The 22,098-nt window shown below is 44.9% G+C and overlaps 1 protein-coding gene across 7 annotated transcripts in view; it reads right to left on the minus strand.

Moving 5' to 3' along the window:
- LRRC3B (leucine rich repeat containing 3B) overlaps positions 1 to 3,682 on the minus strand; it is a 62,214-nt gene extending 58,532 nt beyond the window's left edge. For 2 of the 7 annotated variants that reach the window (XM_007068511.4, XM_043540910.1), the window contains exon 1: positions 2,257 to 2,726. The gene's annotated coding sequence lies outside the window, so the exon portion shown is untranslated. The other 5 variants (XM_043540913.1, XM_043540914.1, XM_037890405.2 and 2 more) reach the window with 5 other exon arrangements.
- Between the last annotated feature and the right edge of the window lie 18,416 nt (positions 3,683 to 22,098).

A 22,098-nucleotide genomic window follows, 5' to 3' on the forward strand; every position in this document is an offset into this window, starting at 1 on the left:
TCTTGAATTGAAAAGCTATTTGAGCTTGCTCCTGATTGCCCCTGAAGTCACTGGCGATCTACTATAACTTCAATGGGAGCACAGAACAGTACAGTTGGAATAGCTCAAAGTCTAGTGCTGTGTTTCCTTTTTGGTTTCTAAATTAAATGACCAAGATAATATATGTATAACTAAACCAAAGTAAGTATATACAAGCCTTGATCTTTCTCCCTTTAATATCAGTGGCAAACCTCCCATTGACTTCTGTGGTTTCGGACAGGGCCCTCCCTATGAATACATTCTTATTTCTTGCTAATGAAATGTCTTGTTTTTCCGTTAGTCTCCCATTTGAGGCAAATCATGTGGCTTAAGAGTAAATATTTCTCACTGTCAAGAAAGCTACAGACAGGATATTTCTGCTAGTAAACAAAAGCTCACCAAAGGCTCAATCTTATAAGGCTCTGAACACCTCCTGCAAGGTGCTAAACAGCCTCCATGCCACTAAAAAATCAATGGAAATTAGCACCCTAAGGATCACATCCTGCTCACATCAAAGTCAATGAAATTTTTGCAACTGACTTCACTGGGAGCAGGACTGGGTCTCAATTCTCCGTCAGCAATATATGGACAAATAAGAGAAGGTAAGGACTCAGCATCAGTCTACTTGCTTCTACTTAAGTCAAATGAGAGATTTCTCAATAGTTTCAACATAATCAGGTCCCTATTTAACACCACATCCCAACTAGTTGACAACAGGCCCAATCCTTAGTCAAGTGAGTAACCCTTACTCATGTGAGTAATCCCACTGAAACGCAGGACTACCTGTGTGAATAAGGGTTACAGAGTTGGTCCAATATTCCTTCAATATTACTGATACTTTGAATAAGATTACGACTAAATTAGATCCTACAAAAGAAAATTAAGAAACTGAGTTACTTTGAGCATGGTGAAAGTTTCCGTGAGTTAGTTTATACCATAGTTCATTATTCTAGCCTCTGTCTCCAAATCAAACTATAAAGAAACATGCAAAATGAGTTTCTTTGGTGACATAGTTTACATTTTGATATTTTAAATAATGTGAACACTCTTGTACTCTATATCCAAGGCTTCAGGAACCACTCCCAACAAGGCATAACAGGCATTTTGCAATCTGAATGTATAAATCATTAAATGATTTAACTCCAAGAAATTATTGCAGCCAATCATTTTTCGGTATTAGGATGAGATTTGTCCCATCCAAAGTTTTATACTCAAAGGTATTGTTTTCTCTTCTGGAGTACTTTTCCAAGGCTATTACTTTAAAAAAACAACATCTTTTTAAAAGCAATAACCTATTTGTCATTTTTACAGATGTACAAATTGCTGTATGCTTAATTCCTTCATACCGGCCTCATATACTATTTGACCATTTTCAATTCAGTTGTGTAAATATTTGGAAAAAGAAAAGGAGTACTTGTGGCACTTTAGAGACTAACCAATAGTCTCTAAGGTGCCACAAGTACTCCTTTTCTTTTTGCGAATACAGACTAACACGGCTGTTACTCTGAAACCTGTAAATATTTGGTAAATTGATGTATTTTGTGCGCGCTATTCTTTATTTTGTAATCACGCCATATCTTCTGTCTAGTAAAAGGGGCCATTTGGCAATACTGACTGATAAAAATATCCATGCAGTTCGCACTCCAAGTTAAGAGATAATAATTCTAGAAATGTTTTATTTTTTATGGAAAGATGCCAAAAAAAGGAAAGAAAAAATACTATTGCATTTGGCATAGTATTGAGTTCCAAATTTTAAAGAAGCAGTTTTTGGATATGTACACTGTCATCAAAGCAATAACATACAGAATGGTGTTATCAAATTTTAAACATACACACAAAATTTTCCACATACTGACGCTCTTTTTACTTGCTTGCTACGAGTAGCCATGAAATTTCTATCTAAACATTAAGCTTTAAGGTCATGACAGTGTCCTGCTCAGGGTAGTGCACTGCCCTATTATTTTACTGCATCATAGAGACCAGGGTACACATCAGCAAAAACTCCCGTCTCTTCCCTTGGCTTTCCTGTACAAGGGGGTATAGTGCAAAATGCAAAAAGCAAAAGAAGAAGCACCCACAAATCCCTTGGTCACTCGCTAGCAGACCCAGACTAACCCCATAGGTTAGGAAAAGGGCTCCCAGCTCAAGTGCCGTAGGGGCTGGGGGTGAATCAGGAGCAGAATGCGAGACGCATGCATGGAAAGCTGCAGCTTGCAGCCTGGAGCCTTTGCAGCTCACCTGGGAGTTGCAGTTGCTGCTGCTGCAGCCCGGGCACAGCCCGCTGCCATTTGTTGCTTGTATTCTGAGGGAGCGGCAGCCCAGTCATTTAGAAACAGCCTTTCCTCATCATCATAGCCATCACCACCTGCTTCATGCTTCGTAGCAACTGGTCCTGGTAGGTTTCAAAGTGGAAAAATCCCAAGGCAACACAAACAGCTTCTTCCCATCTCTCTCTCTCTCTCTCCCCATGCACCATCCTCAGCTTCCACTGCCAGTTGCACGCGCCTCTCTCACTTCACTTTGCTCACTCATCGCCACTTGAATGCTGATCAGCTTGACACTCTGCAACCCGTGCGTGCCACCAGCTTGCAAAAAATGAAAGAAGACACGCCTTGAAAATGCTCCCTTTGCTCTAGCTCCAACGCCGGTGGTGGGGGGTAGCCCTAGTTCCTGCAGCCTCCGCTCCTTTATTCAGCAACACCCCACCCTTCCAGCCCACCTACCGCCTTCGGGCCCTTCCGGCGAGTTTCCAGCCGCAGCCCCAGCTAGCTCCGGGAGGCAGCAGGCTCCGCTGAAGAGGGCTCCGGCCCGGCTGCGGCAGGGAGGGCCGGGGTTCCCGCTGGAGAAGCGCGGCTGGCTAGTTCGGTGCCAGGCAGAGCGGCAGGCTGCACTAGTCGGCCAGCGGGTGTCTGACTCCACCTGCTCCGCGCCCCAGAGCCTTTCAGTCCAGGTGGTGGTGGGGGGAAGATGTGCCCTGAACACCCCCAGGACACGCTCTCCTGCCCCTCCCCCAGCCGCTGCTAGAGCTGGGGGGAGGGGGCTGCCGCCCACCCACTCCCACAGCCCCGGGCTTCGCTCCTCTCCGCTCCAGCCCAACTCCCGGAGTTGCTCTCCGCGCCCCCACAGCCTCCTCCCCACTTAGACAGTCACAGAGCTAGACAGTCACAGAGCCCTGCTGTGGCCCCCGACGCAGCCCCCAGCATCCTCCCCAGCTCACTCGGGAGCAGCCCAGGCACAGAGGGTGCAGCCTCCCCGGGCTCGCCTGGCTGCTTCTGGTGAGGACTGATGGAGCCAGCCCCGGGTTCGCCTCCGCCTCCCCCGGAGTTGGGGCAGGGCCCGGCCACATCCAATTAAGAAATAAACCAAAAGCAGCAGCGAGAGGGGAAGCGACACCCCGGGGCCAGCAGGCGCAGCGAGCCGAGCCTGTCCGTAAAAGTTCCCGGAGTTGCAATGCGCCGGCCGGGAGCGGCCCCCCGCGCGAGCTGCGTGCCCGGGGCAGGGCGAAGGACTCTCGGGCCCCGGCGGGCAGCCGGCCAGTGCAACAGGCGGCGGCGGCGCCTCACCTCGCCTGACGCGTCCGGTGCCTGCCCAGCCGCGGCTCCATAGGAGCGGCGGGGAACCGGGCTGCAAGGGCCGCAGCGCGGGCTGCCCCCGCGGCTCCCTCAGCCGGCCGAGGAGCGTGGCGGTGCGGGCAGCCGCCGCTCGGGCATCTTGGAGGGCGGGGAGCCGCCGCCGCCGCCTGCGAGGGAGCGAGCGCTGCTGCAGAGCCCGGAGCCGGCGGGCAGGGAGGCGGCAGCGGCGATGGAGAGGAGCCTTCCTCACAGGCTGCGGGCGGGCTGCGGGCGGCACGCGCTGCCTGTCCCCGCCTGCCACATGCCAGCGCCCGGCTGGCTTGGAGGGGGGAGGGTTTGCTGTGCCAGGCTCCGGAGGTGATCGGGGTGCCAGGAGCGCCCCCTGCGGCTCCCCCTCCCCTGCGGGTCCCCAGGACCGTGTCAGCCTCCGCCGCAGCCCGCCCCGGCTCAGGAGCGCCGGGAATCACCTCCTCCGTGTCCCCCCCGAGGGGAGGGGAAGGGAAGGGTTTCCCCGCTAACCTCTCACAGCCGTGCAAATGCGGAGTAACTCCACGAACGGCACTCGTGTAAAAGCGGTGCAAGTGAATCCGAGCCGTGTAATTCATCCCCCATTCCCGCCTGCGATGATCTTCAGTCCTGGCTCCTGAAGATGCTTTGAAGTGCACCATGGCCCATCACACGGCATACCTTACCAAAACACTGGGCATTTTTTCCTCTTGTTCGCTGTCCCCCGTAAGCACTTTATTTCTCCCTGATTTCTGCAAATTATTACTCTGGACTGTGCAATATAAATCTCATATTTGCCATGTTTGTCACAGCCTGGTTGGGAATTTTGTTGTCTGGGGCTGGTTTATTGCATCTGCCTAGAAAAGACTGAGGAAGATGCTTGTTTTGTTTGTGTTTTTAAGTGTGCTCTTCACAGAATGTTAAATAAAGTAAATGGAAAAGTTTATTAGTTTGGATACCTACATTTGCTTGCCTTGTTTGTGTTTTTAAGTGTGTTCTTCACAGAATGTTAAAGTAAATGGAAAAGTTTATTGGTTTGGATACCTACATTTGCTTGCCTCTAGTCTAATTATATAATTGCATTAAATGTATGTAAGCCACTGTTAGGAGGCAGGATGGTGGAGTAGATACACCATTGCTATGCCAATTCCCATGTTCCTGCTGACCAGAGGACAAGATATCCCAGGTGTTAGACCATACAAACTGGATCTTCTCTCTTCCTTCATCTGGTTATTGTACAATTTAGAGCTCACTACTGCCAAAATCTTTATATGAGTTAGCTTTTCTCATGCGAGTAGTCCCTCTGAGTTATCTGAGAAAGGCTTTGCAGGATCAAGGCTTTAGACTGTAAATTCCTTCTGTCAAAAAACTATGGGACATAGGACTCTTCATAAGAGTAAAGTAAGCCTAATGAAGTTCAAATTCCCCATGGGTCAGCTTTTATGTACACTAAAAGTAAATGATAAATAAGAGGCATTGATGTAACTTTTCAGCTTGCATGAGCTATAAGCAATACATTCTTACATCTTCTTCACACTCTGTGCCTTCATTTATCCTTAAGAACTTGCCCAGTATAAAAATACTGGAATATGCATTCTCATTTAGAACTGTTAGATTTTGTCTACCTGATGTGCTTTGTTATCATTAAAACTAAAATGCTTTGGGGAATGGATTTCCTGGCCTATTCACAGAGGGCTATAGATCCTTTCAACCTTCTAGTCACCTCTTCAAGCTTTGTTCTAGGCAGGTAGTGCCCAAAAGTGATCATTTGATTGCACACCAAAAAAGTTTAGGTGACTAAATGTTAAATGATTGTCAGATGTGCCAACTTTCAGTCATTTAGACTGAGGCTCACTGATTTTGGATTAGTTTTAAGACAAATCTTGAAAGTATAGAAATATCAATCAAAATTGAGAACAAACCAACCAAGAGCTTGCATACTGGGACATTGCACCAAAATCCAACTTGTGGTTACGCTTTCAGTCTCCAGGATATGGGCACCAGGACAAATGTGCAAAACACCTATTATGTATGTATTCAGTTGGAATGCCTGTTCATACTCACATCCCTGGTATTCATATCATAGACCAGTGGTTCTCAACCAAGGGTCTGGGGTCCCCTGGGAGGGCCTGAGTAGGTTTCAGGTGGTCCACCAAGCAGGGCCAGCATTAGAATTGCTGTGGCCCAGGGCAGAAAGCTAAAACCCTACCTCATGGGGCTGAAGCCTGGAGTTCCAAGCCCTGCCACCCAAGGCTGAAGCCAAAGCCTGAGGAATTTAGCTTCACAAGGCCCCCAATAAAAATCTAATCCTTCTAAGCCTACTTACTGTTGAACATTTTAAGCAGAAGCCCTTCATTGTAAAGAAACAAATACCTGCTCTTTGCTGGCTGAAAAGAAATAATGCTCCTTTGAATAGTAAAAACATAACTTACCAATGTGGCAGTGTCCCTTTAAAACTGAAATCCTGCCAGTCCACTGCAATCTAATTGACTTTTATGGTTTTGAAAAAAAAAAAAATGAAGTGATGACACCTGATCCTGCAAAATTTGACTCACGAGATTAGCACTCACTCATACAATTAATCCAGTCACTTGAATGGGTTTTATTTGCATGAGTACGGACTTTTCACATGAGTGAAAATGGTCGAAAATAAATTAATTAGTTCTGCTTCTGTTGAAATTTCAATTCAGTGAAAATGTTCTGACTAGCTCTACATGAGTGTAAGGTTTCTCAGGGTTGCACTCCAGGACTTCCTCCTGAGAGGAGCTGAGCATTGTAACTTGAGTTGAAGTTGATGAGCATTCAGCACCTCTAGAGGGGGAAAAAAAAAAAAAAAAGTAATTTGGGGAAATTACTACAGAGTAAGCACCAGAGCTAGCTGCTGCTAAAAATATCATATGGATTTTTAGTAGTTAAATATGGCCCAGGTCATGATCCCTCCTTTGGCTCTGTATGGAGTAGATGGAATGTGCTGTTCCTTTAGGCAGAAGAAAATACTTAATTTTAAGAACATGATCCTCAAGTTGAGCCTCTTGGGAGATTTAGTTCATTAGCCCATCAGCTAGTATGTTAATTTTATGCCATTGTTAGAGGTGAAAGGATTAATCCTCTATTAAAAAGAATAGAAGTTTAATGGATAAGGAGAAGGTCATTTGGCTTCTCTCAGCACAGGAAGAAGCTGTAATACATGCTGACTTCTGCAAACAACTATGAAAATTAGAGAGGATAAAATAATAGACGGTACCAGATGGTTCTTTAACTTACCTCATAAAATAATTTTGATTGCTGTTTATAAATATTCGAGGGCCCAATCCTGCAAACCCTTACTCCGTTGAGTAAACTTTGCTCATGTAAATACTTCACATCAACAGGACTACATGGTATTAAGGATTTTTCATGTGAATATGGGACTGCTGGATTGGTCCTTCAAAACTTATAAATATTAACCAAAATTTCACAGGGTCAATTAAGGAGCCATCTAGTACAATCTATTTCTGTTAGCCTCCCAAATATTCATAGCTATGTGTGCAGAAGTCAGCAAATAATACAGCTTCTTCCTGTGCTAAGAGAAGCCAAATGACCTTCTCTTTATTCATTAATTTATATTCATTTTTAATAGAGGATTAATCCTTTCACTTCAAACAATGGCATGGAATTGAATCATCCCAGGCAAGAGGTCTAACCATGGGTCTAATAATGTGGACGGTGGCACCACCTCCTCTTACTCCTCCAGTCATTTTGTGTAGAGCAAGGCAGGCACCTAAGTCATTCCTGGAAGAAGCAGCTTTGCCAATTCTCCAGGTAGCAGGTTCCCATTCGTGGATCACACACAGGCATAGATGCCTCCCTGCAGCCTGGACTTACGCACCTATCTCCATGAGAGGGGGCTTAGAACACACCTCTGTCATCAGCATCTCTCATTGGCTAGCTTAGTGGCTCCATGGCTAGCATGCTAGTTTTTGTGGATCCTATTCTAAGGCACCCATCTTTCCCCATTCACTGTATATGGAGCCTAACCAGGCTTTGTGGATCACAGTGTTGTACCTGTGATTGTCTAGGTGCCTAAAAGTTAAGTGCTATGACGCTCAGTATTGTAACTGCTAAGTTCTTTAATGGCTCCCACCCAATATCCCCAGGTGCTGCTTCATTTCCTAGGGCCCTGGCCTACAAGAACAACAGACTCCATCTGCTCCATGCAGAGCCATTAGAGCAAGAACCACAGAACATTGTAATACTGGAATGCTAAAACTCCTTCTAACACTTTTAATGACAAGTAGTTATGGTGCCTGCATCGTAGCCATTTCCCCAAATAAAATGACTGTCTGCTCCTGAGAGCTGTTCTCTAACTAGGCTCTTAACTCACAGCCATAATCATGGTATCTGAGCATTCATTTCCCTGGGAGCTACAAGTGCTCCACACTTCTCAGGACCAAACCATTGGGCACCAACTTGCAAAACCGTTCCTCTCATGTGGAGATAGTCAGAAAATGTTCATCCAATTGAAGTTTTTCCCATAAAGGAGCAATAAAAATTCCCTTGTAATATTGTCCATTTTCTAACCAGCTGTACTCAAGTGAGTGAGATTAATCCTATTGATGTTAGCAGGGGCCAGTCCTCAGATGGTGTAAGTCCTAATGGAGCTACGATAATTAACACCAACTGAGTTTCTGCCCCAGAAAGACTAATTTTGAACAATATCCGCCCTTGCAGAAGGTCAGCACAAATCATCAACACCACTTAAGTCTCACTTACACCTTGTGCTGGGCTTTTGAACATGGGTGGATTCAACTCTGACTTACTAAGGACTGGGCTACTCATATAAGGGGTTATAGGATGGGGCCCTAAATAATGTTTCTTTCCAATGTATCATTTGCTTCAATTTTTGCTCTCTAATGAGCACATTTGATAAGCTCTACCATTTTGAAAGATTTTGCTGTTTTCCCAAATACCCCTTATCTGTACAATGAGGGTTTCACCTAAAAACCAGAAAAATCAGCACATTTGTATGCAGGGTCCATGGCATTATGGAATAGTATTTCTGTTTTATGTATGAGAAAATCCTGAGATTTTCTATAATTAGTTTACTCTCATGGAAAAACAAAGATACTGTAAATAAGTGCTATTTCTTAGATGCCACCTATCTCGGATTTAAGAAAAACTTAGATCAGTGAAAAGAACAGGAGTACTTGTGGCACCTTAGAGACTAACAAATTTATCTGAGCATAAGATTTCGTGGGCTACAGCCTACTTCATCAGTGAAGTATCTTTTTCAGCTATGTGCTTTAAAATTACTTGAAATCAGTGTTTTGGGCTGCTTTTCAGGGATTCTTCCACTTATGTGATGAGGGCTCTATATCTTCACGAGGCATAAAAATGTGAAGCTTGTGCAAAGGATAATAATAACGGTGCCTAATTTTCAAATGCCACTGGGAGTACCATCAGGCGGTCATTGACAAAATGAGTCACAAGCCCAAGTAACCTACAGATCTACCAAAAAGGGAGAAACAAAACCACAGGGACACTCAAATAATGAAACTTCTTACACAAAATGTAGAAAGGAAACAAAAAAGCACCAAGGTTTGGCCACATGACTTTGGGCTTATTTGAAGGGGAAGAATATTCTAGAATGGTTTGCCTTACCTCCCATTTCTAAAGTCTATTTCAGTTCTGTTCACAGACCCTCTCCCACTGAACTCAGCTGTGGTGATGGGACACAAGGTGAAAGAAGGTCCCTCCAGCAGATTGGTCCTGTATTATTTAAAACTTTAAATAGCAAAGTTAAAACCATGAAGAATTCAGGGCCCAATACTATGAGATGTTAAGTGCTTGCTGTGAGATGCTGGGTGTCTTCATTACAGTCAATGACAGCTGAGCATGCTCAGCAGTTCAACATCTCTTGGTGACATTACTTACATCCTTTTGGGGAAGGCATTTGAATAGAGGCTGTTGTGTTTTGCTGTGGCTGCAACCTACAAGTAAATGGCAGCCCCAAATAGAGCACATTACAACGTAATAAATAAACTCTGTCCCTGTATTCATAGAGTTAGTGAATGATATTTCTAAAAGCTTATCTACAGGATTAGAGAAGGGAAAAAAAAGTTCCGATTTGTGAACTGATGCAAACAGCTACAAATACAGTGGGTCATCTACATCTGTGGTTTTCAAACTGCGGGTCATGACCCAGTAATAGGCTGAAGAACATAAGGCACTGAATTGCGACGGCTCTGGTCAGCACTGCTGACCAGATGATTAAAATTCCCGTTGGCAGTGCTACCCAGCTAAGGGAGGTTGGTCCCTACCTGTTCTGACACCACGCTGCACCCCAGAAGTGGCCAGCAGCAGCTCTGGCTCTTAGGCAGGGGGGCCACGGGGCTCCACACACTGCCCCCACCCCAAGCACTGGCTCCACACTCCGATGGGCTGGTTCCCGGACAATGGGAGCTGCAGGGGGCCAGTGCCTGTGAGTGATAGCCACATGGAGCTGCTTGCGTACCTCTACCTAGGAACCGGACCTGCTGCTGGCTGCTTCCGGAGCACAGCATGGTCTGTGGTGCCAGGACAGGCAGGAAGCCTGCCTTAGCACCTCCGCTGCACTGCTGGCTGGGAGCTGCCCAAGGTAAGCTCCTGCCCCAGCCCTGAGTCCCCACCCCAAACCCTTCATCCTGACCCCACCCAGAGCCCGCACTCCCAGCCCTCCCACATCCTAAATCCCTCATTCCTGGCCCCACCCTGCAGCTCTCACCCCTGCACCCCAGCTGTCTGCCCCAGAATGAGCCTCTCCCACACCCCAAACCCCTCTTTCCCAGCTCCATTGGGTCATGGGCACCAACAATTTTCTTCAACTGGGTCACCAGAAAAAAAAGTTTGAAAACCACTGATCTACATGACTCATTACTTCTGAATAATAGACATGTGTAAACATTGCAGAATTGTATTGGTTAACACATTAAGACACCATAAATAAGTAAATATATGAAACAAACACAAATAGTATGTAAGCCTGAAGAAGGTTTTCTTCTTGGAAATCAAAGTGCAGGGTATGTACAATTTGATAAAGCTCAACACCACAAAACTCATTCAGTATCTTGCTTTCAGAGGGTAGAAGTCAGGCATAAATCAGCCTTCACTCAATCTGAGGTGAGGACATTATGTTAGTTTATTTTCAATACAGGTTTATTTTAAAAGTGAACCCACTTCATTTTGCTGCCTTGTCAGGAGTCAGCATGACCCATGCCATTCTTAGGTACTTATTACCTCAACTGTTTGTTCCCTTCAATTTATATATTCTTTCACATGATGGTATTCAGTAGATCTAGGTTGTTTTAAACCCAAAGACAAAACAGAGGTATACGGAGGTGTCAAGGTTCCTTCCCCACTCTGAACTCTAGGGTACAGATGTGGGGACCTGCATGAAAGACCCCCTAAGCTTATTCTTACCAGCTTAGGCTAAAAGCTGCCACCAAAGTGTTACACAAAGAACAGGGGAAGTGCTCACTTGGAAATGTCTCCCCCCCAAAATATCCCCCCCCCCAAGCTCTACACCCCCTTTCCTGGAGAAGGCTTGATAAAAATCGCCACCAATTTGAATAGGTGAACACAGACCCAAACCCTTGGATCTTAAGGGCAATGAAAAAGCAATCAGGTTCCTAAAAGAAGAATTTTAATTAAAGAAAAAGTAAAATAATCACCTCTGTAAAATCAGGATGATAAATACCTTACAGGGTAATCAGATTCAAAACATAGAGAATCCTTCTAGGCAAAACCTTAAGTTACAAAAAGACACAAACACAGGAATATACATCCCATTCAGCACAACTTATTTTATCAGCCATTTTAACAAAACAGAATCTAACGCATATCTAACTAGATTGCTTATTAACCCTTTACAGGAGTTCTGACCTGCATTCCTGCTCTGGTCCCGGCAAAAGCATCACACAGACAGAGGACCCTTTGTCCCCCCCTCCCCCAGCTTTGCAAGTATCTTGTCTCCTCATTGGTCATTTTGGTCAGGTGCCAGCAAGGTTATCTTATCTTCTTAACCCTTTACAGGTGAAAGGGTTTTTCCTCTGGCCAGGAGGGATTTAAAGGTGTTATCCTTTCCTTTATATTTATGACAGGAGGATTTTCCCAATGACAATGGCAGCTGGGTTTTCAATAACCACCACAGGGGCAGGATTTAGGCCTCTCTAATGCAAACTCTAAAAATCTACCTTAGCCAACAACTACATGATCACTTTGAGTGACCCAGGAAATGCCATGTATTTTTAATAAAGAATCCATTGTAAAGTTCCTTGGATGATATAGAGAATGCACTGTCCTGCTATAACATTAATGAATCCCATCTGAAAGGTAACCAAGGAGCTGCACTATTCATGAAGTTAAATTGTGTACCAGATATAGTTCATGGAACTAGGCTGGCAGAAAAGACAAATCCAGTCACTTTTCCTGGTAAAACAGTGTAGGGTCACCATGGTCTTATAAGAGGATTATTTTTAGGGCAGTCAGAATTTCAAACCCTGAAATTGAGGTACCTGGAATGCTATATTCCACCTGGTTCTTCAGGCAATAACCACACAGAGTTATTGCTATTTATATATCAACAATACTATGCCTCACTTCAGTGGATCTCTAGGAAGTACCAGAATACAGACCCCAATTCAGGAAAGAATCCTTATTAAGAAAAGCACTTAAGCATATGTTTAAGTCCCACTAAAGTCATACTTAAAGTTAGCATATGCTTAAATGTGTTCCTGAATCAGTGCCATAATCAGGATGCTTTCTGTATTGTACATCGAGTAGACCCGAACTGCCTTCTGCAGCTTGAGTGACTATATGAATAACTTTGCAAATACAGTTCATCTTGTGTCTGCAGTCCTTTTCCATGCGAATTCTATTTTGCGTAATGCTACCTGTTGTCACCCAGGTCACAAAATATTTGTTTAAAGAGCCATTGCTTATGATGTGAGCTGTAGGAAGCAACCAACTGTGTCCCAGAATTATCGTGCAGGGCATCTGGGTGATAAATGAGAAATTGATAGATTTAGTATGTTTCTGAAAGAGAAAAAAAAAGGCTTTAAAAAAGTGATGGCCCAAACCAGTTAATAATAAAGAGCTATTGATTCTAGACCTGTACATCTGAGACATTGTTTAGGGGAAACTGAAGATTTCTTACTTTGTGTGTAATATCAAGAGGACTAGCAAAACCTACGATTGAGCAGGCAGAACTCATATGGTACCCATGGTCTGTTTTTGTCTGTCTTCCCACATCAATCAAGTTGGTGCTATAACATTTCCCCCCCCCCCCAAGTTTAATATTACTCAGAGAACTATTAGCCAACCACATTACATAATTGTTATTTACTAAACCTTTACATAGCACATTACACACAGTGAGAGATGTCCCTGACCTGCAAGAGCTTACAACTCAAGGGCCTGATCCTGAAAAGACTTGTGTGCTTAATTTTATAGAATCATAGAAAGGCTGGAAGGGACTTGGGAAAGTCATCTAATCCACTGTCCCGGGGTGAGGCAGGACCAAGTATACCTAAACTATCCTTAGGAGATGCTAGCTTGTCTAACCTGTTCTTAAAACAGGGATTCCGCAACATCTATTGGAACCCTATTCCAGTGCTTAACCATCCTTATAGTTAGAGATTTTCCCTAATGTCTAACCTAGAGCTCCCTTGTTGCAGGTTACGTGCACTGCTTGTTCTCCTACCTTCACTGAGCATGAAGAACACTTGATCACCATCCTCTTTCTAACAGCCCTTAACATATTTGAAGACTGTTTTCAGGTCCCTACCCCCCAAGTTTTCTTTTCTCAAGACTAAACATACCCAGGTTTTTGTTTTCGTTTTTGTTTTTAAAACTTACTTCATAGGTCAAGTTTTCTAAATCATACACTGAGGCCCAGATCCTCAAAGGTATTTAGGCGCCTACTGCCCATAGTTAGGTACCTAAATACCTTTGAGCACATGGGCCTGGGAATATTGTCATTGACTTCAATAGAACAACTTAGAATTCATAGCATTAACTGCATGCATAAATCTTTGCAGGATTGATGTTTTAGTAATGAGAGGGTATCAACAGATGCTAGAAGGGCAAAAATTACAAAGACTCAATCCTCATGTTCAGCCTCTCAGTTTCCACACATATAAAATGTGGGAAATGATACTACTTGCCCCTCTGCATGAAGTACCTTGAGACCTATGGACAAAGAGTACTATTATATTATTACTATTATAAGATGATCACTGTTAGCTGGGCTTAGAAAGGAACTTCCCTCACCAGAGTGTGATGAATTATGGGGCACTTCCACCTTCCTCTGAATCACCAGGGATTAGTTCCCACCTGAGAAGGCAGGATACTGGACTAGATGAATATCTGTTCTGGCGTGGTAATTACTATAGGACTGTAGCACAGCGGGTACTCACTGCCGCAGCGCCTCCTGCTGGTCATCCGGGAATTAGTGCAGATCCAGCCTCGGAGCGCCTCCTGCTGGCTGATGTCTTTCTATTGGTGCCTGCTTCCTCCTGATCTTCACCACTTATAGCACTTCAGGTGCCGTGTCCCTCCCAGACTCCGGTGCCTCTTACCTTAGGGTGCTTCCCCACAGCAGTGCCCCCACACTCTGGGTCTCCCCTCCCCAGGGAACCCCAATCCCCTAAGCCCACCTCACCTCAGTGGCACACTGCCAGTCCTCATCGAGCCCCTTCCCTCAGGGGAAAACTGCAGTCTGAAGTGGCCACTCATCATTGGCAAGGGGGTTTAGACCTGCTGCCTTTCCAGCCCCAGCTGCCTCCCTGCAGCCCTAGTACCTCCCCTGGCCTTGAGCAAGGCCTCAGCCTGGGGACTCACGAGGCCAGAGCTCCTCAGCTCTGCCTGTCTTTCCCCAGCCCTGCCCTGCCCCAGGTACCCTACTTGCTTTCCCAGACAACCTAGTCCTTTCTGCTTTTCAACTGGAGCAAGAGTCTTCTCTCGTTCCCTGAGCCTGCCCTTTTATCAGGGTCAGCTGGATCCTAATTGGGTGTGGCCACACCTAGGACTGTTTACCCAACCAGCCTCCCCTGGCTGCTTTTAACCCCTTCCTAACCAGAGCTAGGTGCTCGCCCCGCTACAGGGACATATCATCTGACCAGTATGACCCTGACTGGGAGTCCCATCTATGCAGATTGCCTCCTTTCCACATACAAGAGGCTGTCAATCATCACCATGGCAGTCTTGTTCTCCACCCTTGGGGAACCAGGGTTGTTGCTGGGAGGAAACATACATTTTTCCTCACTCCTCCCAAGCCCTGCAGAAAAATGTCAATTTGGAATTGCATTCATTCTTCTGCAGCACCCTCCAGGCTGGGGAAACCTCCTCAAAGGGGTGTCCCAGGGGCAACACCTGTTGTATTAAACTCTAGCAGTGCAATTCCAATGAAGCCACACTATCAGGGAGCCAGGTAGAGCCACGGAGCCCCTGAAGATTGGTGCAGAGACAGAGTCTCCATGAGGTGGGCCCTCATCTCCTGTAAACCCTCGTTATCCATGACATTTGGGAGCAGAACTGTGGCCCCTTTTGTGGATGGGGACAAGTGTGGCTGCCTGAATGGAATAACCTAAGAAAAACCCAATGAGAGGATTCTTGGTGAGGGAGTCCCTCTCCTGTGTATTTCCATAGGAGAGGCTGATTGAGGCCAGATTTCTGAGGCTGGAATACTGATGCTTTTGCTGCATTCATTGTGATCCATGAGAACTGACCATGAACTAAAAGAAAAGAAGAAAGTTGAGGACCAGAGAAATACAGTAGATACTGTATATTAGCAATCCCTTGGTAGCCAGCAAAATGTTGCAATTGCCAATAAGCGGCAGGGCAGGTTTGTGGAGCTACAGCCAGGGAAGGAAGTGCAGTAATGTACACCTTCCCTGCCTGCACCTCCACAAACCTGCCAGCAGGCAGGGCTGCATGGTACCTCTTCCTATGCTCAGGGCTCGGCACGTCCCAGAGCTTCCTTCCCCGAGTGCAGACCCCCAACAGGATGCCGCCTGGAAAGCGCAGAGAGAGATGCCATGCAGCTTCAGCAGCTCTGTGGCAGCCCCTGTACTTCCTTTTCTGGCTGCAGCCTCTCAAACTTGCCAGCAGAGGCCTTTCTTCCAAAACAATGTTCATAAGTGGCATGCCATTGCTGGTACCCAAACCCCATTAATATGAAGGTCAATGGGAGGGATTGGTTACCAACAAAATGTTCCTATTAACCAGAAGTTGTTAATATCTGCGTTGCTATTAAGTGAAACCTGCTGTATAGGAATTTACCATCTTCTTTTATGTCTATCTTCTTCCTCCCAGTAAGATTCATTGAGATTTTACAATTCCACTGAGGTTTCTTGTTGATTCCCATTCATTCATGTGAATTTAATTAGAAAAATTGTTCAACTGCTTGAAAGGTACCAACGGCTGTCATCAGGTGCGTCTTCGATCAAAGACAGTCACAGACCTAGTTAAAATCAATGCATTCAGCAAGCGGTTTTTCAGACACAATGGAAAGAGCAATTAAGCCTTTTTGTGAACTAGAGATGGCTAAAATCAGGGGAGGGCCAAGGCAGGTGGCAGGTCAGAGAGATCTAAACCACGTGGGTTGAGGTGTTTTGCTGAGGACTAACACAGTGGCTAGGATGTTGATTTTGAAGTCTGTATGTTGAAGGCAGAAAGCCACAAAAAGGCCTAGAGAAGCAGTTGTGAGGGGAACCCTAAGACAAAGAGAGGGACAGGGCTGTGAGGACACAGAGCTTGCAGGAGACAGTTTCAGGAAACTGCTTTCTGTTTGTTGCTCCTGTGTTCAGGGAAACAGAACTTTGTGTACTCTAATCCCGCAAGCTAACTCACTAGCCCAGGAAGGACTGATGCTACACCAAAGTCTGCCTCAGGGCACAATTTATGAGTTAAACAGAAAACTTAGTCAAAATACCAAAATAAAGTAGTTCCTCTACCCAGCTTGGGTGGGGTATAGCTCCTAGAGGCTGTCACCTCTCTCAGCCCCTCCACGTCCTTACCCTGACCCAGGGACTCCTGCAGTAGCCTTTTTATGGCTTTCAGTCTTCAGTCTTTAGGCCATCTGCCTGGGAGTCACCTAATAGCTGGCTTCTTTTCCCCTGTTCCAAGGGCCTACTACAGAATCCTGCCTGCCACTCAGCTGAGCTCTTCTTGGAGGACCAAGTGCTCTTCAGACTATCCCCGACCCCTAGGTACACAGTTACAGGAAGGAGGCAGCTGATCAGTCACAGGTAGGGTTGGGCCCATCTCCCCATAAAGAGGCCAATCACCCTGTGACAGTTACATGTTTTATAAATAATATCACAGCAAACATTTACTTGACTTATTTCAGAGAGAATTCCCAGGCGTACAGTTATCGACTGGAATGCCCATTAAAAGTCCAGTAGGTGGCGCAGCAGGGCTAAGGCAGGCTCCCTGCCTGCCCTGGCTCTACGCAGCTCCCCAGAAGCAGCCAGCATGTCCCTGTGGCCCCTAGGCGCAGGGGCGATCAGGGAAGCTCCGTGTGCTGTCCCCACTCCACAGCTCCCATTGACAGGGAACTTCAGCCAATGGAAGCTACAGGGACGGTGCCTGTGGGCACAGGCAACGCGCATCGCTCAGAGCCGCCTAGCTGCGCATCCGTCTAGGGACTGGACATGCCAGCTGCTTCTGGGAGCTGCGCGGAGCAAGAGCAGGCAGGGAGCCTGCCTTAGCCCTGCTGCACCATTGATCAGGAGCCGCCTGAGGTAAGCACCGCCCGGCTGGAGCCCACACCCTGAATGCCCCTCCCCTGCACCCTAACCCCCTGTTCTAGGGCAGAACCGCCTCCTGCACCCAAACTCCCTCCCAGAGCCTGCACTCCACATCCCCTTCCACACCAACCCTCCTGTCAAGGTTCCTTCCCCACTCTGAACTCAAGGGTACAGATGTGGGGACCTGCATGAAAACCTCCTCAGCTTACTTTTACCAGCTTAGGTTAAAACTTCCCCAAGGTACAAACTATTTTACCTTTTGCCCTTGGACTTATCGCTGCCACCACCAAACGTCTAACAGGGATATAATTTGGAAAGAGTCCGTTTGGAAACGTCTTTCCCCCCAAAATCCTCCCAAACGTTACACCCCCTTTCCTGGGGAAGGCTTGATAAAAATCCTCACCAATTTGCATAGGTGACCACAGACCCAAACCCTTGGATCTTAAGAACAATGTAAAAGCATTCAGTTTCTTAAAAGAAGAATTTTAATAGAAGAAAAAGTAAAAAGAATCACTTCTGTAAAATCAGGATGGAAAATACCTTACAGGATAATTAGATTCAAAACATAGAGAATCCCTCTAGGCAAAACCTTAAGTTACAAAAAGACACAAAAACAGGAATATCCATTCCATTCAGCACAGCTTATCTTCTCAGCCATTTAAAGAAATCAGAATCTAACGCATATCTAGCTAGATTACTTACTAAGTTCTAAGACTCCATTCCTGTTCTGTCCCCGGCAAAAGCATCACACATACTGAGAGAGAGGCTTTGGTTTTCCCTCCCCCCAGCTTTTGAAAGTATCTTGTCTCCTCATTGGTCATTTTGGTCAGGTGTCAGCGAGGTTATCCTAGCTTCTTAACCCTTTACAGGTGAAAGGGTTTTTCCTCTGGCCAGGAGGGATTTTAAAGGTGTTTACCCTTCCCTTTATATTTATGACACCTCCCTACTCCAGCCCTGACACGCTCTTGCACCCCAAACCCCTCATCCCTGACCCTACCCCAAAGCCTGCACTCCCAGCCAGAACCTGCACCCCCTCCGGCACCTCAACCCCCTGCTCCAGCCCTGAGCCCACTCCCACCTGTAATACTGGCTAACTGCTTGGGCTAAAGGGACTACAGTACTATCATGATTCTCACATTAACTATATTTGAGGCCCAGAGCCTCAAAGATCCACTGAAGTCAATGGAAGTTAGGTACCTAAACACCTTTGAGGCTCTGGGCCTAAGATAGCTAAGGTAAATTTTAAAATGGTACCAGAGAAGCAGTCAAGGAGAGATTTGGAGGATAGGGGGAAGAAGTGAGAACAAGAAAGGAATGCATTAAAACCAGGTCTGATTAATAAAATAAAGTAGTACAACTGGGGTTTTATACAAATATTTAAAACACAGTAATAAAAATTTTTCTGCCTCTGGACCTATTCGACTTTAAATCTTTCATCTGATAAGACAATGTATTAAAATTACTTAATGAAGGAACTTTTGAAAAGATCCCTAGAGTTATGCATGATAATTAAAATGAGGTTCATTGTAAATCCCTCTGTCTACTTCAAAAGTGTTATCTGCTTACAGACTACTCTCAGAGGGCAAGGTAGCAGCCTTGATCTGGCAAAATAATGGTCCAGCGATGATGCACTATATGTGCCTACAGTAACTCAACATGAGCACAGTAACAATAGATCATATATATGGACAATATAGTGTTAGAAGAAAAACAAACTACGGTATTTTCATACTAATGAGACTTTTCTGAAATAGTGTTATTTGTCTGAAAGCTGGGGCATCTCTATTTCAGAGGTCAAGAAAAGCAGGTAAATGAAATTACAGAGTCAACTGCATTGAAATTTTCCATTTTGGTAAAAGCGTTATAATTAATTCATGCTAACTAAAACCAAGGCACTATGAAAAGACACAGGTCATATTCATGACTAGCAGAGATTTGAGAGTTTGAGGATTTTAGGGTGATGAACTCATACACACACATAAAAATCTCCAGAAGGTCATGATCCTAGAAAGAATGTAATGAAAAAAAAAAATCTGAGAGGAAAACTTAGGGTAGGAAGAAATACATTAATACAAATAGAACTATATACTGAGACCAGTGCAGGAAAAGCCAGTGAGGCATTGATATCAATCATCACTGAGGCAAGGGGTAAGATTATGTATGTCGGACATGTAGAGAGACAAATTTTCAAAGCCAAGTGTCACTGTTGTGCCTGCAAAGATGTGCATGTCCTCTGTAAGGGTGACATTCACCCCTCTGCAGAGGGCCAGCACAGGTCTTTGCCACACTTATGTCCCACTTAAGCCCTCAAGATAGGACTTAATGCAGAGACCTTGTAGTGGTCCTTTGTATACACAACTCTGCATTTTCACATGCAAGTGGATGTAGGGCAACTTCCACTAGACTTGTGTGCACAAATGCAGGGTTTTGCACACACAAGTGGATGCATGCACAAATATTGCAGGTGCTTTTAAGGAAGCCAGCTGACATTTTGGCCCAGATTACCACTGAGAACTGTAATGCAATAACACATCCTCTTTTATCAGAGTTGTATAGACACAATCATGCTTATTACAGTTAAGTTTGAATTGTTGCTTTTATTATAAACCAATTAACTCAAGGCTTTAACAGCCAAGCAGAGTTGTTTCAGGCTACTATTTGGCACACTCCATCACAGGTACAGGGGTAATGGTTTAATTGGACAATTTAAAATTCAGTGTCTCAAGCTCTGAGGTAGAAACTTTGGTGCCCCGGGAAGTTTCACTGTAAAAACTTAGTTGGTGAGCAACTTTAGGAGCTTACAGGGTTAGTAGCTAAGAGGGAGCTTTGTGGATCCCACCTTGGCTGTTATCAACATGACTCCATGGAGAGCCTAGCTAGTTGAGTTGTGTGATCTTTAGTTCTGTTTTTCTATTTGCAATTTTTAAAAAACCATGTCCACTATAACCCCTGGTTGAGTGACTTTTACAATGATCAATTGTGACACCGGTTCTTTTGCACTAACAAATAAAGAGCTTTATATACTACTAGTTCTAATTCGGATGTGTGCAAATTTAGGCAAGGGAATAATGGAAGACTCCGGAAGCAATGTATAGAGCAGCTGAAACGAAACCACAAACTTTAACTTGTTGTCCCATATCTGGGGAAAGTATGATGGAGTACTGATCATATGGAGCAGGAGAAAGAAGTGGGAACCCTTGTTGGGATTCCCTTGGAAAACTCTTTCTACTCCGCTTCTCAAGAACTCAGTTTGACTTAAGGTTTTGTCTCTCAGGTATCTTTATTTGGCATACAGCAAAGCTACACTGAGTTGATCAGACTCCAGCACAGGGCGTGGATACAGAATACATCACAAATCCAAAGTTACACAGAAAACTTCTTCCTTTATATACATTTACACATAGCATTACTATACATTGCATGACATGTTTTGGTCTGGCTTGGTTACCAGGTAGGAACCAATCCCTGTACCTCTCCCTGTACCAATCCTTTGGCCATATATTGGCCATGCACAACTTACTCTTTACCTCATCTTACATGTCCAGTGTAAATGGTTCTTTTGGTGTACCCCCTTATCATAGCTAGTACAGACATTCTGTCTTACTTACTGATCCTTTTGCCTATCTTAGTTAGCACAGATATTCTATTTCCAACCCACTGATCCACTTACCTCCCTAATCCTGTCTCCCAAGAAATGAGGCCTTACCCGTCTCTACTTACTCATATCAAAGCAGGCTGCAACCCAGTCAGATCCACTAATGTGGATCTCCACTCCAAAACAGATAGTTGGAAGGTGATCATTACTATTAATAGTACGCTGGACTGTAACAGGATTTTGCCATTTTGCAGTAACACCTGGAAACTTTAATGGACAAAGTTTAGCCTTTGTTATTCAACATCAGTTTCAGTGTCATAGTATCCCGTGGCATTCTAACTTTATCTAACTGGTCTGGAAGGAGAAACAAATCAATGTCTATTTGTTATTAATTAATTATTATATTACCAGCTTGGGAATAAATGAAAATCAAATATCATGCCTGGAATACTAATTCATCATCTTCCAATCATAAGAGTGGGCTGTTAAGAGCAACCAAGGGTTATACAATTCAGGAGATCCATTTTCTTGACATCATAACTCTTAGAATAGTCAAGAACTATTAGTAGTTAACACTACTCACCAGTGTCAGAAGCTCTATCTATATTTGTTGCAATACTGCAGCCCACCTACTGAATGGAGTTGCACATCTGTGCTGCCTTTTAAGAAACTTTCAGGTGGAATTCAAGGTGTTGGGTTTAAGCTGTACAGCCCTAAAAGGCTTGGGGATCTGATTACCTGTGAGACGGCATCTCTCCCTGTGAGACACTGCCACAGCTGAAATCAACAGTGGTGCTACAGTTGGAGCACCCTCTCAGTATCAACAAGAGGGGGCTGCTGGCAGGGAGATCTATGAGGGGTCCTTGGTTTTGGCACTTAGTCCCTAGCTTGGTTTGCCAGAGCACACATTTGTTGAATTTCTGGAAATGCTGTAAAGCCTTCCTTTCCCCCACCTCTTCTGTTAAGGAAAGGGTGGGATATATTTCTGGGCAGCCCTTTTTTCTACTTTTGTGTTGCAATTTTTAATGTATCCAGTAGGAGCCTAGCACCGGGGAGGGGCAGCTAGAGATTTGCAGAAATAGCCTGTTTGTTTCTCTCTTCTGCTTTTCATACAGAAGACATAATAGAAGAACAATGGAAG

This window comes from Chelonia mydas, chromosome 2, assembly GCF_015237465.2.
Source record: "Chelonia mydas isolate rCheMyd1 chromosome 2, rCheMyd1.pri.v2, whole genome shotgun sequence".
In the NCBI taxonomy this organism is placed as follows: Eukaryota; Metazoa; Chordata; order Testudines; family Cheloniidae; genus Chelonia; species Chelonia mydas.